Source organism: Mus caroli, unplaced genomic scaffold, assembly GCF_978045245.1.
Source record: "Mus caroli unplaced genomic scaffold, Mus_caroli_1 scaffold_13, whole genome shotgun sequence".
In the NCBI taxonomy this organism is placed as follows: domain Eukaryota; kingdom Metazoa; phylum Chordata; class Mammalia; order Rodentia; family Muridae; genus Mus; species Mus caroli.
Window position 1 is genome coordinate 116,580,527 of NW_028227268.1, and position 14,136 is coordinate 116,594,662.

Sequence of the window (14,136 nt, forward strand, 5' to 3'; positions counted from 1 at the left end):
CCACTAAATCTGTTTGTCCTTTGTGCGGCTGGATAGCAGCGCAACACATTGCATTAGCGTTCTCATAAGCCAATTGCATAACGAAAGGACTTCCCGTGTCAGATTTTCCAAGGATTCTACTAGCTGCTATTAATAGCCTATACACAAAGTTCTGGTAAGGCTCATCAGGACTCTGCCGAATGCTGGCTAAACTCCCACCAACATCCCCTCTAACTGGTAACTGTCCCCAAGTGCAGAGGGCAGCCGCCGCGATTTGCGTGTACACTCCAATGGGAAAACCAATCTGATTAGCCTGGTCCTCATACGGACCTTCTCCCAGAAGCATGTTACTATCCCAGTCTAGGTTGCTGGTCTGAGCATTTAAAGCAGCAGTTGTCTTACTGGTGTCTCACCATTCAGAATCCCAAAGCAAGAAATCTCCTCCTGACAAGGTAGCCTTACATAGTCTTCCAATCTAGGGGGGTTAAGTGTGACTCCACGACCATATCCAGTAATGCTTGTGTGAAAGGGGCTGAAGGACCGTATTGCACAACTGCTGTTTTTAACTCCTTTATCAGCTTGAAATCCAAAGTCTGGTAATGTCTGACTCTAGTATCTTGCTGGTCAATTACTTCGATGACAGGAAAGGCTAGCATATCAGATGTATTCTGCCCTCTCCCACGAGCCTGACTCACAGCTCTTCCTAACAGCGCTTGGTACATTTCAGAAGAGTTACTCCTTCCTGTATCTGACATCCTTTTTAGCTCCTGAAGCTCATCAGTCAATTTCTGCAGCCTAACTTCACACTCTAATTTGCTTAGTTGTGTGTCCCTATGAGTAGCATCTCCCAAGGTGGAGACTATAGGTGGAGCGGGAGACATGCAAGGAGGCCAATCCTCTTCAAAATATTTGGCAGCTCCTCTTTCTGAGTGATCTTCTTTGTCTAAAATTAGCTCATCATCAGAGTCTCTATATCTATCAAATTTAGAGTTGGGAGGACCCTTTTCTGAGAAGACGCTCTCTGAAAGGCTCTCTTCCTGAGATTCATCAAGCTCTGCCTGGGTACTATCTAACCCCTGGGAGATCACCTTTTCAATAGCATCTTTTACGAGCGCCCTGAGGCAAAGGGTGAAATTATTTCAAGGCTTTTCCAATTTTCTCCCAGGTTATGATGTCTAAAGTTTCTTCTTCCTTGAACCATGGGCAACAAGAATCTATCCTATCTAAAAGATTTTCTAACAATTGTACTTCGAGCCCTACTCCTCTTGCTCGAAGCAACTCTTGAAAACTGAGGGCAATTGCCTGATTCATTTCTTTTTTTAAACCCTTTTCCTCTCGCCTGAGGCAGCTTTTAAAAGCTGTGGACAATGCCTAGTTCCTAGTTCTGCAGACCTAAGTGGATCTAGCACTGGGTTAGCACCAAATCCAAACTTAGCCCGTATCTTTCCACACCTCTAGAAACCCTTTAAAAAATGAAGTTTGAATGTGTACCTGCTGCTTTTGTGTCTGATATGATCCTTTTCTTTTTCTTCCCATGGAGCTCCACACAAAACAGCGTTCCTTCAGCGTCTTCCTGAACTTCTTCAGGTCCCAGTCCAGACGCCAGATTGTTGCAAGCAGTCCAGCAGCTCCCATGGATGGGGTACACCTGAGTGGCAGGCTGGTGCTGAAAGAAAGGGAAACTAGGTGGACGAGAGAGAAATGGAGCCAAGACAATGTTCTGATCAAGGTTCAAATGTTTAATGGCGAATGCACTTATAAAGGGGGGGGGGGAGGCATTCCCGCCAATTCATCCTTGGAGCCTGGAACCAGCTGCAGGTGATGACTGCAGGATAGGGTGCAGTCTCCGGAATAGCTCCGGGGGGGCCTCTCAGCAGGTAGCAGTATCTTGAAGAGGAACAGCGACAATGGCTGAACAATAGAGTGATCTAGAGAGGAAGGCTCCACCCTAGGTAATCTCCTTAGTGGCAGCAAGGTCAAGGTCTGGCTCAGCCTGCTTCAGGCTGGGGGGAGGCTACAATGAAGCTTCCTGGGCTGGGGCTTTTCTGCTTGGGGATTATTGGACTACATCTATATTTAAGGGTGGGTGGGAAGGGCCATCCTATGAGGACGCTAGAGGACAGGGGAGAAAGCAGCCATCCCAAAGCTGGGAACCTTCTAGTTTCTCTCAGGCCTTGTTGAGGAGCGGACTGAAAGGAATATTGAGATGTAGTATTCAGTTCTTACCTGGCATTTAGTTAATGAACAGGACTGATTCAAACCGGTAGAATCCTTTAGAACAGGTAGAATTCTCTGTGTCTTCTCAGAATTCATGAACTCCAAGCAGTGGAGTAGAACAGACATCGGCTCTTCTTACATTCTGGGACCTCTGTGTTCACAGTACCGATGCACGTGTGCTGCTTATCTCACTGGTGATGCAATAGACAGTCCTCCTCACCCAACTGTCTTAGGTCCATGGGTCTCAACCTGTGGGTCTGGACCCTCTTTGGAATCAAATGGGAGCAACCTAAGACCATTGGGAAACACAAATATTTACATAATGACTCATAACAATAGCAAATTTAGTTATGAAGTAGCAACAAAAATAACTTTATGGTTAGAGATTGCCACAAAATAAGGAACTGTATTAAAAGGGTCATAGAAGAACCACTGTTAAAGGACCTGCACACTATCTATTCTGGGGAATATTTTGTGTATGATTGAGAGGAACGTGTGTGTATTCCCTGAGCTTAGGTGAAGTGTTCCATAGATGTTATTTTGTTCAAGTCCATTGGTAACCCTATATAAACTTTCTGTGGTCAGCCTGACTTACTGTCTGTTTGCTCTGTCCGTTACTGTGAGTAAGGCGTGGAAAGCTGCAAATATTATTGTTGAATTGCTCATTGTTCTTTCTGCTAGGGTTTGCTTTTCAGATTTAGTGGTTCTCTTGTTAAGTGCATAGATGTTTACAATAAGTATCCTCTGCTGATATATCTGTTCCTTCATCACATAAATGACTCTCAGTCTCAAGTGAAATTCCTCATCTGGAGACTGATTTTGTCTGAGATTACTATACCCATGCCAGCTGTCTTATTTTTATTACTGTGTGGTGAATTCCTATAATTTTCTATTACCTAAGCATCCATTTTAAATAGATGTTGGATTTGTTCTCAGCCACAGCAAGCATCATGAAGTTCATGTCTCCTTGCTCTAACTAGATATTGACCAGAAAAGATGATAAGGTGCTGCCCTAGATTGCAATAAAATATTGTTTACCTCAGACACCCAAAATTACAGTTACAACTATTTTACATGTCTTTTAAATGTTGTATGTGTGCGTATGTGTTCATATGGGTGTGTAAGCAGGTGAGCACACTTGTATGGGCACACACTGGGGGTAGTGGGCAGAACTATAAGTTGAACTTCTTTCTCTCTTGCTTTCCATTTTACTTTTTGAGACAGGGTCAGTCACTGAACCTGGAACTCACAAAATTGGCCAGGCTGGGTTGCCCAACCAGCTCCCGAGAGCCACCCGTCTCTGTCTCCAACTCCAGTATGGTCTTACAGATCCACCAGCATTTACTGGTGCTGTTGATCCACACTCATGCTTGTACAGAAGACAGTTGATCAGTTGAACCGACCCCCTAGTCCTTTGTAAAGATTTTAAGACAGAGAAATACAGCTACCACTGCTAGCACTATGAATGTCTTCCCGTGGATGCACACTGCCCTGAAGATTTCCTTTTCTCTCGCCAGTTCATCCCTGCCTTAGCATCGCTCTCGTGTAATCACTGCTCTCCCTCTTACCTGAGACCTTGAATTGCTCTGTCAGTGGTTGTGAACTTAACTTTAAGTTGGTTATGAGAACAGAAGTGGGGGGGGGGCTGATTTTTGTAATTGCCCACATAATAAGCTTTATTGGTGCACTACATGTTGTGTTATGAGTAAGATTGCTCTCTGGTGTTGCTTCCTTTTATCTCAAATAACTTTTTAGAAACTCAAAGGCACAGATGCTAGTGAGGAGTTGGCTCAGTCTTTGGATGAGAATGTCTTCAGTATGAAAGAAGCTTGCAGGCTACTCCTATTGATTAGGTTTTAGGGTTTAGAGTGTGCGGATTTGTTTTGTTTGGGTTTGGGGGGATACTTTGGATATATCACCCCACCACTGTGCTCTCTATTGCTTGTAGTGACATCAGTTGTTTTTCTTATCAGAGTTGCCTTTATAAACTCTTTTTATTGATTTCTGTGTCTTCTTATCTTTTGACTGTTTCACTGTGTCTGCAGTTGCTCTGTCTTGCTGTGATCCTGCTCAATATTCATTTGTCGCTTTTTTTTTTTTGACTTGTAGGCATTTTCATTATTTGGCATAATCTTGCCTGTTATTTTCAATAGCTTTCACTCCTCCTCCTGGACTGTCACTGTGCATATGTTTCTCAGTGTTGTTCTGGATCTGTTGATGCAGAAACACAGCTCTTTCCTCAAAAGGAATAAGAGATGGTTTGTTCTGGGCCAACAAAGGATGACTGTGGCCTAAGAACGTGCCCCACTGGACAAGTGGTTATGGACCTTATATAGCCACAGAGCAACGAGGGTCCTCAATCCATGTGCTTACCAAACACACTAGAGCGTGGAGGAGACCAGGTAGGCAGGTTATAGCAAAGTAGAGGAAACTCTAAGATAGATTGGAGATGTTAGCAGGTGATGTTTATGACACTGCTTTCTGTCCCATGGAACTAAGAATGCTTTTTCCTAAGGTCTAATAAAAATGAGTATGTATAGACTGGAAAGATGTCTGCAGGAGATAGAAATAGCTGCTAAAGCTGTAAAGGAAGTAGCCCCTGGGTCATACTGACATTATTAGCCATCATGTATAATGATGCATGGTTAATACTGCTCGTCAATTAGCAGGACCTAGAGTCATCTAGGAGAGAGCCCCTGGGCACATGCCTGTGAGCATGAACTGAGGTGGGAGGCCTCACCCTAGCTGGCAGACTACACAAGAAGGAAACAGGAGCTGAGCACTAACATGCAGGGTGCTCTGCTTCCTGAAGCTCCAGCCGCCATGACTTCCCTTCAACTGTAAACCAAATAAATTCCTCTTTCTCTAAGTTGCTTTCATCAGATGTTTGGTTATAACATTTAAAAAAATAACATATAACTGTCCTTCTATTTCCATTTCTTATTTATTTATTATTTTTGGTCCTTGGTAGCATTATATTCATATAAATATAGCATTCACATAGACATATAGTAAGAATATTATTATATCTCAGAGAAAGAAAATGTGAAGTTGAGTGGGTTGGGAGGTAGGAGGATATATGGAAGGAGTTAGGGGGAGGGGGATGAATACAATCAAATTCATCATATGAAATTCTCAGAATTAATAAAAACATTATTTTAAAAATAGTGTTACATGCACAGTTAAAATAATCAAAAATAAATTAAAATAGCAGATGAGACAGGGAATGGCATTTTAATTACCGCCCCCCAATTCTCTGCATGTTTCTTGATACTCTTTATTAGACTGACTCATTTGCTCCTTGTTTCTATAGTTACTATAGTCTATGAAATATTTTAGTTGATGTTTTGAGGGTTTGAAATAAATCATTATTTTTTTTTTTAATTCTAGCTTTTCCTTCTAGCCAGGTTGATTTCATGCCCAAAACCTCATGTGAAATAACTAGGTTCTAATTTTAGAAATGATTGGTCTTTCATGTCTAAATTACTCCAGCTCTTCCTTACGGCTAATAATTTCCTTTGCTTACTGTTTGATATTATATCAGATTTTTACCTTGGGTAAGTAAACAGATAGTCATAATGCAGGCTAAATCAGATAATAACAGTGTCATTTTTTTAATTCTTTTCTCAACAAAATTGTCCTTTCTCCACGCAACAAACATTAATGACAGTGGGCCAGACACAAAGCCAGACTCGTGGAAGATCAAGATTCTATGGACACAGCCCTACCTTAGTCCTCATTTTACAACCACAGAGGAAAATAGCTCCAACAGGAGTCATTTTGTAATACAGCCTGTTTACTTTCCATTGGCAAAATAAGACTGTTATTTAGTCTCTCTACAACCTCAACTAATTGTACTGTGAGCTACACTGAAGACTAATTTCAGAGGAAAATGCGGGCTCACGAGGCATAGTCTCTTAGGTTACACATTCTCACTTTTAAAAATAATGTTGTCTCTACATGTCTTATGTTTTGAACACGAATCCTTTCCTAAAGCGTGCCTTTATTATTTTTAGTAAAGCCAGCCTGTCTGAAAGATTCCCAATTTCTGTGCCTGCACCGTGAGTGAGGTAGGTTTGGGCTCTAACATTTGTCCAATTTTGATTAAAAATAAATAATTGAACTGATTAGAATACCATGATGCCGTTGTCGTTGACTGTTTTTGGACACTTTGAATATGAAGAATCAACTCAAGTGTTTGAGTCAAGAGAGCTGGAGGCACTCCAAGGCAGGCTGGAGTCTGAGTGTGTTAGGATTCCCAGAGCCTTCCAGCCCTGACGGTGGCCCATACCCGAATCCTGTGGAACTGAACCCTATGAACTGGAGATAATGTGATTGAGAGGTATGACTAGGCACCATATCAAAGGACATATAAATTTACATATTTACAATATTCATATACATATTTACAATACAGATGGTCATCAGAACAGGCTGTGCTGATAGGATTGGGGAATTCATTGAATCTTAGTTCCACTATCAAGAGCAATAGCCAGCCAGCTGGACCCAGTTAATATTCCTCTGTTTCTCTTAGAAGAAACCCTGTCATTTGCACTGTAGATGTTTTATATCTAAAAAGAAGTTCTCCAAAAACAGGGCTCCTTTTGGAAGATATAAAATAAGTCTCTGTCAATCTATAAACTAGATTTTCTTCCAGCTACACTGAATAATGAAAGGATTATTTTATGGCAATAAAAAAAAAAGGATTGGAATCTTTTTAAAGATGAAGACCCAGATCAAATGAAGTATGGAGACTTGGGTGAGAATAAAAACATTGTCAGTGAGAAGCAGTAATACTGTCACTGTTGCCGGGAGTTTTCCTGGGACCAACATCACCAGCATCCCTGTTGTTCTGGAATCTCAGACATGTCTGTTGTTTAAGAGAACACACCAGGACAGAGTCCGAGAATCTCAGACAGTTTTCCCAAGCTCTAAATATAAAAAAACTTAAGGGCCAGGTGTGGTGGTGTACACCTTTAATCCCAGCACTTGGGAGGCAGAGGCAGGCAAATTTCTGAGTTCAAGGACAGCCTGGTCTACAAAGTGAGTTCCAGGACAGCCAGGGTTATACAGAAAAACCCTGTCTCGAAAAACAAAACAAAACAAAAAAACAAAACAAAACAAAACAAAACTTAAGGACTGGGTTCTAAAGGCTGAGTATGGGAAGAAACATCACCAGTGGGGTTTTACACTCTGTCCCTGTGGTTTGAGATGACTGTCCCCATACTCCCTGCTGCCCATGCAGCTGTGTTCTCAGAAGAAGTTGGCACGCAGGGAGAGTGAGACCCAGCCTGGGAGTCAGTCCTCCCCAGTTCTGCAGCACAGCAGGTGGCTGGGATCCTGCTTAACCACACAAAAGCCTTCCCAGAATTCTCAAAGCCTTTCCTTCTCACTTAGCATCTTTATCACAAATATGCTTAAAAGTATGCTTTTCATCTCTTGTGCCTCACTTTCACACTTGAAATACTTTCTTACTTTTCTTTATAAAATTTCTCAATCTAGAAAACTCATTTTGGTAACAAAATAAAATAACTTACATTTTAATTAAAACCTAGAAAGCTACCTCTCTCTCTCTCTCTCTCTCTCTCTGTGTGTGTGTGTGTGTGTGTGTGTGTGTGTGTGTGTGTGTGTGTGTGTGTGTGTCTTTCTCTCATGCATGTGTACATATACTTATGTGTGCAGATATGGAAAGCCAGAGGTCAGCACTGGATGCCTGTTTCAGTTGCTCTCACCGTATTTTTGCATCTCATTGGTCGGGAGCTCACTGACTTTGCACAGCTTGCCAGCCAGTAGAGTGAGGATCAGCCTGTCTCTGCCTCCTTGGCCCTGGGATTACAGGTACACATATTTGTACCCAGCATTTCTGTTTTTTTTTTTTAACAGTTTATTATAATTTATTTTATTTAACAATCTAGGAAGTTTGCAGCCATCAGCAGTTCCAGTGCAATTTCAGGTGCAATTGGGAATTCAGGAATTTCAGTGGAGCTGTTAGTATAGCGGACCTTGTAGGTAAAATACATGCACACTTTTGATAGCACATGTGAGGGGATCTCTCTAAAATTGACCTCGTTGGTTTCATTCTCAGCAAACTGACCTGGACCACTCAACATGGGCTTTATTGTTCCTGATGTTAATGCATGTTCTCTTTTTACAATAAATTCATGACCATCAGAAGACATTAATTTCACATACATAGCATCAGGGCCTTCACAGCCACCATAGGTTTTCTCCTCTCCATCCATTATGTTCTTGTAGAATTCTATCTGAGCCCAGAGGAACTTTAGTATTTTCCTGGCAAGGCCGAGACGCGATCTGCCAGTAACTTGTGTCTGAAGGAAGTCAGCATTTCTGTTTTAATTCTTCTCTCTTATAATACTTCCTGACTGCAGTTGCTCCTCCCTCCTCTCAACCCAGCCCCTCCTCCCTCACCCCTCATCCCCTCACCCCTCACCCCATCCACTGCTCCTCCTCTGTTTCTTTTTAGAAGAACACCCAGCTTTTTTATGTGAAACCTGAGGATCTGAACTCAGGTCCTCAGGCTCATGCTGCAAGAGCTGCACTGACTGAGCCATCTCCCTTCCGGGAAGTTACATTGAAACATAGAAGATGTGGACACTGTGTGTTAAATATCTAACAATAATAACACAGGCAAGAGTGTGCTTGCTGTCTTTGATACATTTCTATTTTCTCTTACTAATAAGTCTAAGTTAATTTATTAAACTTGTTTCAGTCTTATGAATTAAGAAGTATTTCAACTACATTTACATAAGCACTTACTTTCCTATAAGCTGATTTCGACTGGCCCTTCACGGGATGGTATCATGTAGACCATTCACACAACAAATATAAAGGTGGCTTTCAGAAACTCACTCAGATCACATGACTTTTCAGTTGAAATCTTAACCATAGACAAAGTAATCCAATAAAGCAGATTGGTAAATTTTAAAAAGGAGTGTTGGGGCTGGAGAGATGGCACAGTGGTAACAAACACTGACTGTTCTTCCAGAGGTCCTAAGTTCAATTCCCAGCAACCACATGGTGGCTCACAACCATCTGTAATGGAATCTGATGCCCTCTTTGGGCATACATCTTGAAAGAAAGAAAGAAAGAAAGAAAGAAAGAAAGAAAGAAAGAAAGAAAGAAAGAAAGAAAGAAAGAAAGAAAGAAAGGAAAGACAAGACAAAACAAGAAAAAAAGAAAAGAAAAGGAAAAAGAGAAGAGAAGAGAAGAGAAGAGAAGAGAAGAGAAGAGAAGAGAAGAGAAGAGAAGAGAAAAAATGTGTCTTGATCTAAATTTGTAACAGGGTGAAAAAAATTGTAACCACCTGTCCATTTGGTCAAATCCTAAGGATTTTTATTGTTGCTGATGACTTAGGTAAAACTCATTGTTTTATTATTTTATGTGCAGGTGTTTTGCCTGCATATCTGTCAAATATCATATATGTGCCTGGTGCCCAAATCAAAGAGAGAGCTGGATTCCTTGGAACTGGAGTTGCGTGTGATTGTGAGTTCTAGGAATCGAGTCTATGTCCTCTGGAAGAGCAACCAGTGCTCTTAACTGTTGAGTCATCTCTCCAGCCCCACTGCTTAGATTCCAAACCTTTTCCCTTGCACAATCCCAACCCAGGGTCATAATTAACTGTGGCATATCTGACTTTAGGTAGGATGGGCTTTAGACAACACAGAAGCAACCAAGGAATATAGTGAGGCAGACATGGGGAAAACACAATGCCACCCAGGAGAGTAAATATACATATAAAACAAGGGCATCAAATCAGACCCATAGGCCAACAGACAAAACGACACAAGCAGTTCATGAAATCAACAGTTACCATGAAACCAATTTAACAAGGAACTCTAAGACCACAACACAATCGCCATTAAGTCCAAGAGGGAGATTAACCTAAATGTGGAGAAGGCCTAAGGAAGACAAAAAGCTAAAGGATGGGCTCACTGTGCAGATTCCAATAAACACAAATTGGTCGTGGTGGCATGATCCAGCAGAAACCACGAGGCTCTACTAGATCAACAGAGGAGTCAGTGGAAGCAGCCAGAGTCAGCCAGAATACCACGAGAAGTTTTTTGGTGCATTTCTCTCTACGAAGTGAGGTCCAGCAAAGACCAGTGAAGCATTGCAGGGCATTGCAATGCAAGAGCCACCTCTCACTGTTTATGGGGTTCCATTTACACTCTTTCCAAACATCACACCCCCTCTCAAGAGTCTGCTTCAGCAAAACATCACATGCCACTCACATGTTGGCTTCAGCAAAACATCACATGCTACTCACATGTTGGCTTCAGCAAAACATCACATGCCACTCACATGTTGGCTTCAGCAAAACATCACATGACACTCACATGTTGGCTTCAGCAAAACATCACATGACACTCACATGTTGGCTTCAGCAAAACATCCTCTCACAAGAGAGCTTCTGGAAAAACATCACATGACACAACTGAGTTTCCAAAGAAACCAGAAATTTCCACTTCACCTGTGAGTGGGTCAGTAGTATGATCTGAAACACTTTGGTAAGTCTCAGTGAATAAATGACATGACTCAGGAAATAGCTCAGGTTTTGTCCAAGACAAACAGTTTAGGACTCCCTCTGGGCTCTGTGTTGAGATTATAGAGATTTTTCTGGGATATAAACCTCCATTGGTCTCTTGTGCACTGCCTAGGTTTGGTGTACGAGTCAGAGAAGGTCCAGGCACACCCTGCTCTGAACTACTACTTGGCTTTCCTGTCAAGATGCCTGAGGAAATGTACCATGGAGAGGAAGAGAGGGAGACCTTTGAGACAGAAATAGCTCAGCTCATATTCCTCATTACTGATACTTTCTATTGAAACAAGAGATTTCCTTTGGGAATTGATCTCTAATGCTTCTGATGCCTTGGGCATGATTGACTGAGAGCCTGACAGATCCCTTCTAGTGAAACAGCCATAAAACCCCCAACCCTCATGAGTGCATGCTGACTTTGGTGGACACGGGCATTGTCATGACCAAGGCTGACCTCATAAGTAACTTGGGAACCATTGGTAAATCTGACACAGGTCTTATACATGATCAATTGATCATGGAGGATCTCCAGGCTGGTGCAGGCATCTCCATGATTGGCAGTTTGGAGTTGGATTCTACTCTGCCTGTACAGTAGCAGAGAAAGTGGTTGTGATGACAAAGCACAATGGTAATGAGCAGTGTGCCTGCAAGTCTTCTGCTGGCACATCCTTCACAGTTTATACAGGCCAACATGAGCCCATAGGCTGGAGTACCAAAGTGATGCTTCCCTCTGGGCTCTCACCTCAAACGAGACCAGACAGAATACTAATAGGAGATGGGGTCAAGGAGAAGGTGGAGAAACTCCTAGAGTTCATAGGCTATCCCATCACCCTCTACTTGAAGAAGGGACTAGGAAAAGAGATCACTGATGAGGAGGCAGAGGAAGATAGGATGAGAAAGAGGAGGAAGATAAGGATGATAAGGAGAAGCCTAAGGTTGAAGATGTAGAGTCAGATGAGGAGGATGACAGTGGCAAAGTTAAAAAAAAATAAGAAAAGGAAGAAAAGGAAGGAAAAAGACATTGATCAGGAAGAGTTGAATAAGACTAAGCCTACTTGGACCAGAAACCCTGATGACATCACTCAGGAATATGGTGAATTCTATAAGAGCTTCACCCATGATTGGGAAGGCCACTGGGCAGTCAGTCAAGTATTTCTCTGTAGAAGGTCAGTTGGGATTCAGGGCATTGCTCTTCATTCTTCATAGGGCTCCCTTTGACCTTTTTGAGAAGGAAAAGGAGGAGGAGGAGGCAGTCAACCTGTACGTCCACCATGTGTCCATCATGGGCAGCTGTGATGAGTTGACTCCTGAGTACCTGACCTTATCCGAGGTGTGGTTGTCTCCAAGGTCCTGCCCCTGAACATCTTCCGAGAAATGTTCCAGCAGAACAAGATCCTGAAAGTCATCCACAAAAACACTGTGAAGAAGTATCTGGAATTGGCTGAAGACAGAGAGAACTACAAGAAATCTTATGAGACATTCTCCAAGAATTTAAAGCTTGAAATCCATGAAGATTCCACTGAACACCAGCACCTCTCTGAGCTCTCAATATCACACCTCTCAATCTGGAGATGAGATGACTTCCCTGTCAGCCTATGTATCTCACATGACTGCAACACAGAAGTCCATCTAGGATATCACTGCTGAGAGCAAAGAGCAGGTGGGCAACTCTGCCTCTGAGGAGTGTGCACAGAAGAAGCAGGGCTTTGAGGTGGTGTATAGGACTAAGCCTATCGATGGCTACTGCATACAGCAGCTCCAGAAATCTGATGGAAAGGGCCTGGTCTCAGTGACTAAGGAAGACCTGTGGCTACCAGAAGGTGAGGAAGAAAAGAAATGAAGGAGAGCAAGACGAAGTTTGAGAATCTCACTCATGAAGGAGATCGTGGATGGGAAGGTTGACTGGTGACAATCTCCAATAGGCTTGTGTCTTCACCCTGCTGCCTGTGACAAACACCTACAGCTGAACAGATGGAGCAGATCATGAAGGCCCAGGCACTGAGAGACAACTGTGCAGTGAGCTACACCATGGCCAAAACACACCTAGAGATCAGTCCTGACCACCCCATTGTGGAGACTCTGGGGTAGGAGGCTGAGGCAGACATAAACAACAAAGCTGCTGTTGGCCCTGGTGCTGCTGCTGTCTGAAACCACCCAGCTCCCCTCTTTCTCACATAAGGATCCCAACCCCACTCCGACTGAATCTACCACATGATCACACGAGGCCTGGGCATTGCTAAAGATGCGGTGACAGCAGAGGAACTGCTGTTTCTGATGACACTTCCACACACACGCTTGAGGGTGAGGAGATGCCTCTTGCATGGAAGAACTAGACTAGAGACTCCCTGGGAAGCCCAAGCCCTCTGTATAGCGTCCCTGTGGCTCCCCGAGCATCCATGAGGGGTCCTGACCCACCTGGCTCTCAGCTAACGTCCAAAGGGATCTCTTCTATCCTGTCTTCGTACCTTAGGGCAGGAAAAGCCTCTCCCATGGAATAACAGGATTGGGTACTGTGTATTATGGGTTGGCTGAATTGTTGGTTGGTTGTGTTATTTTGTTCTGAAATTAAAAATATGCAAAGTAAAGTAGATGACTTTCTTGCCCTTGAGGGTGAGAGTAGGAGCGGGAGGGAGAAGCGAGGTCAGAGGAGGACAGTGAGAGAGGCGCTGACACTGAGTTCCTCAGAAGTCCTCTTTACTTTCTTACTCTTTAACATCACTTTGTTTTAACCTCCATGTAATTTTCAAAGCTCTCATTGACTTCTTGCTAACTAGTAATTTCATCATTTCCTCTCTTACATGCTTTTAAATCCCAATTAAAGGGGGTTGACAGGTTGTCAACGTCTCTACTTGTAGTTCAGCATGAGAAACATGAGCGATAGCAAATGTTTCCCCACTTCCCCCAATACCTTGAAACTGAATTGCTACAACTATTCTAAAAATACGGCTCTGGGGTCTCAAGAAAATGACCATGCCACCCAAAGTTTTTTGGCAAGTTCGAGAGTTTTAGGTCTGCAGAAGAGTATGTAGCTGCCAAATCAAGCAGGCATGCGCACCCTGCGGATGCCCCACGGGGTTTCCTTCCTCTGTCTGATGCTGAACAGTCAGCGCTCAAACTCATGCTCAGAGTTGGCTAACATACAGCAACTCGGGTTCTAACTGGTGGTTCCTCTCTAAGCGTACCTTGTTCCCATTTTAGGATCCTGTGCTCTCACTCCGGCTCCGGCTCCGGCTCCCGCTCCCCCTCTCGTTCCCCCTCCCCCTCTCCCTCCCTTCTTCGCTCTCTCGCTCTCTGGCTCTCCTAAAAATTGCAACCTCCTTGTTACCTGTGGGATCCTGTTTTCAGTCAGCGTTCTGTGCTGATTATGGGCATGGTTCCCTCTA

At 43.1% G+C, this 14,136-nt stretch overlaps 2 pseudogenes; one reads left to right on the forward strand and one right to left on the reverse strand.

The window, feature by feature from the left end:
* Positions 1-8,078: 8,078 nt before the first annotated feature.
* Positions 8,079-8,507, reverse strand: LOC110305923 (elongin-C pseudogene; annotated as a pseudogene).
* A 2,437-nt stretch (positions 8,508-10,944) lies between these two features.
* On the forward strand, positions 10,945-13,091 carry LOC110306287 (heat shock protein HSP 90-beta pseudogene; annotated as a pseudogene).
* Positions 13,092-14,136: the final 1,045 nt, after the last annotated feature.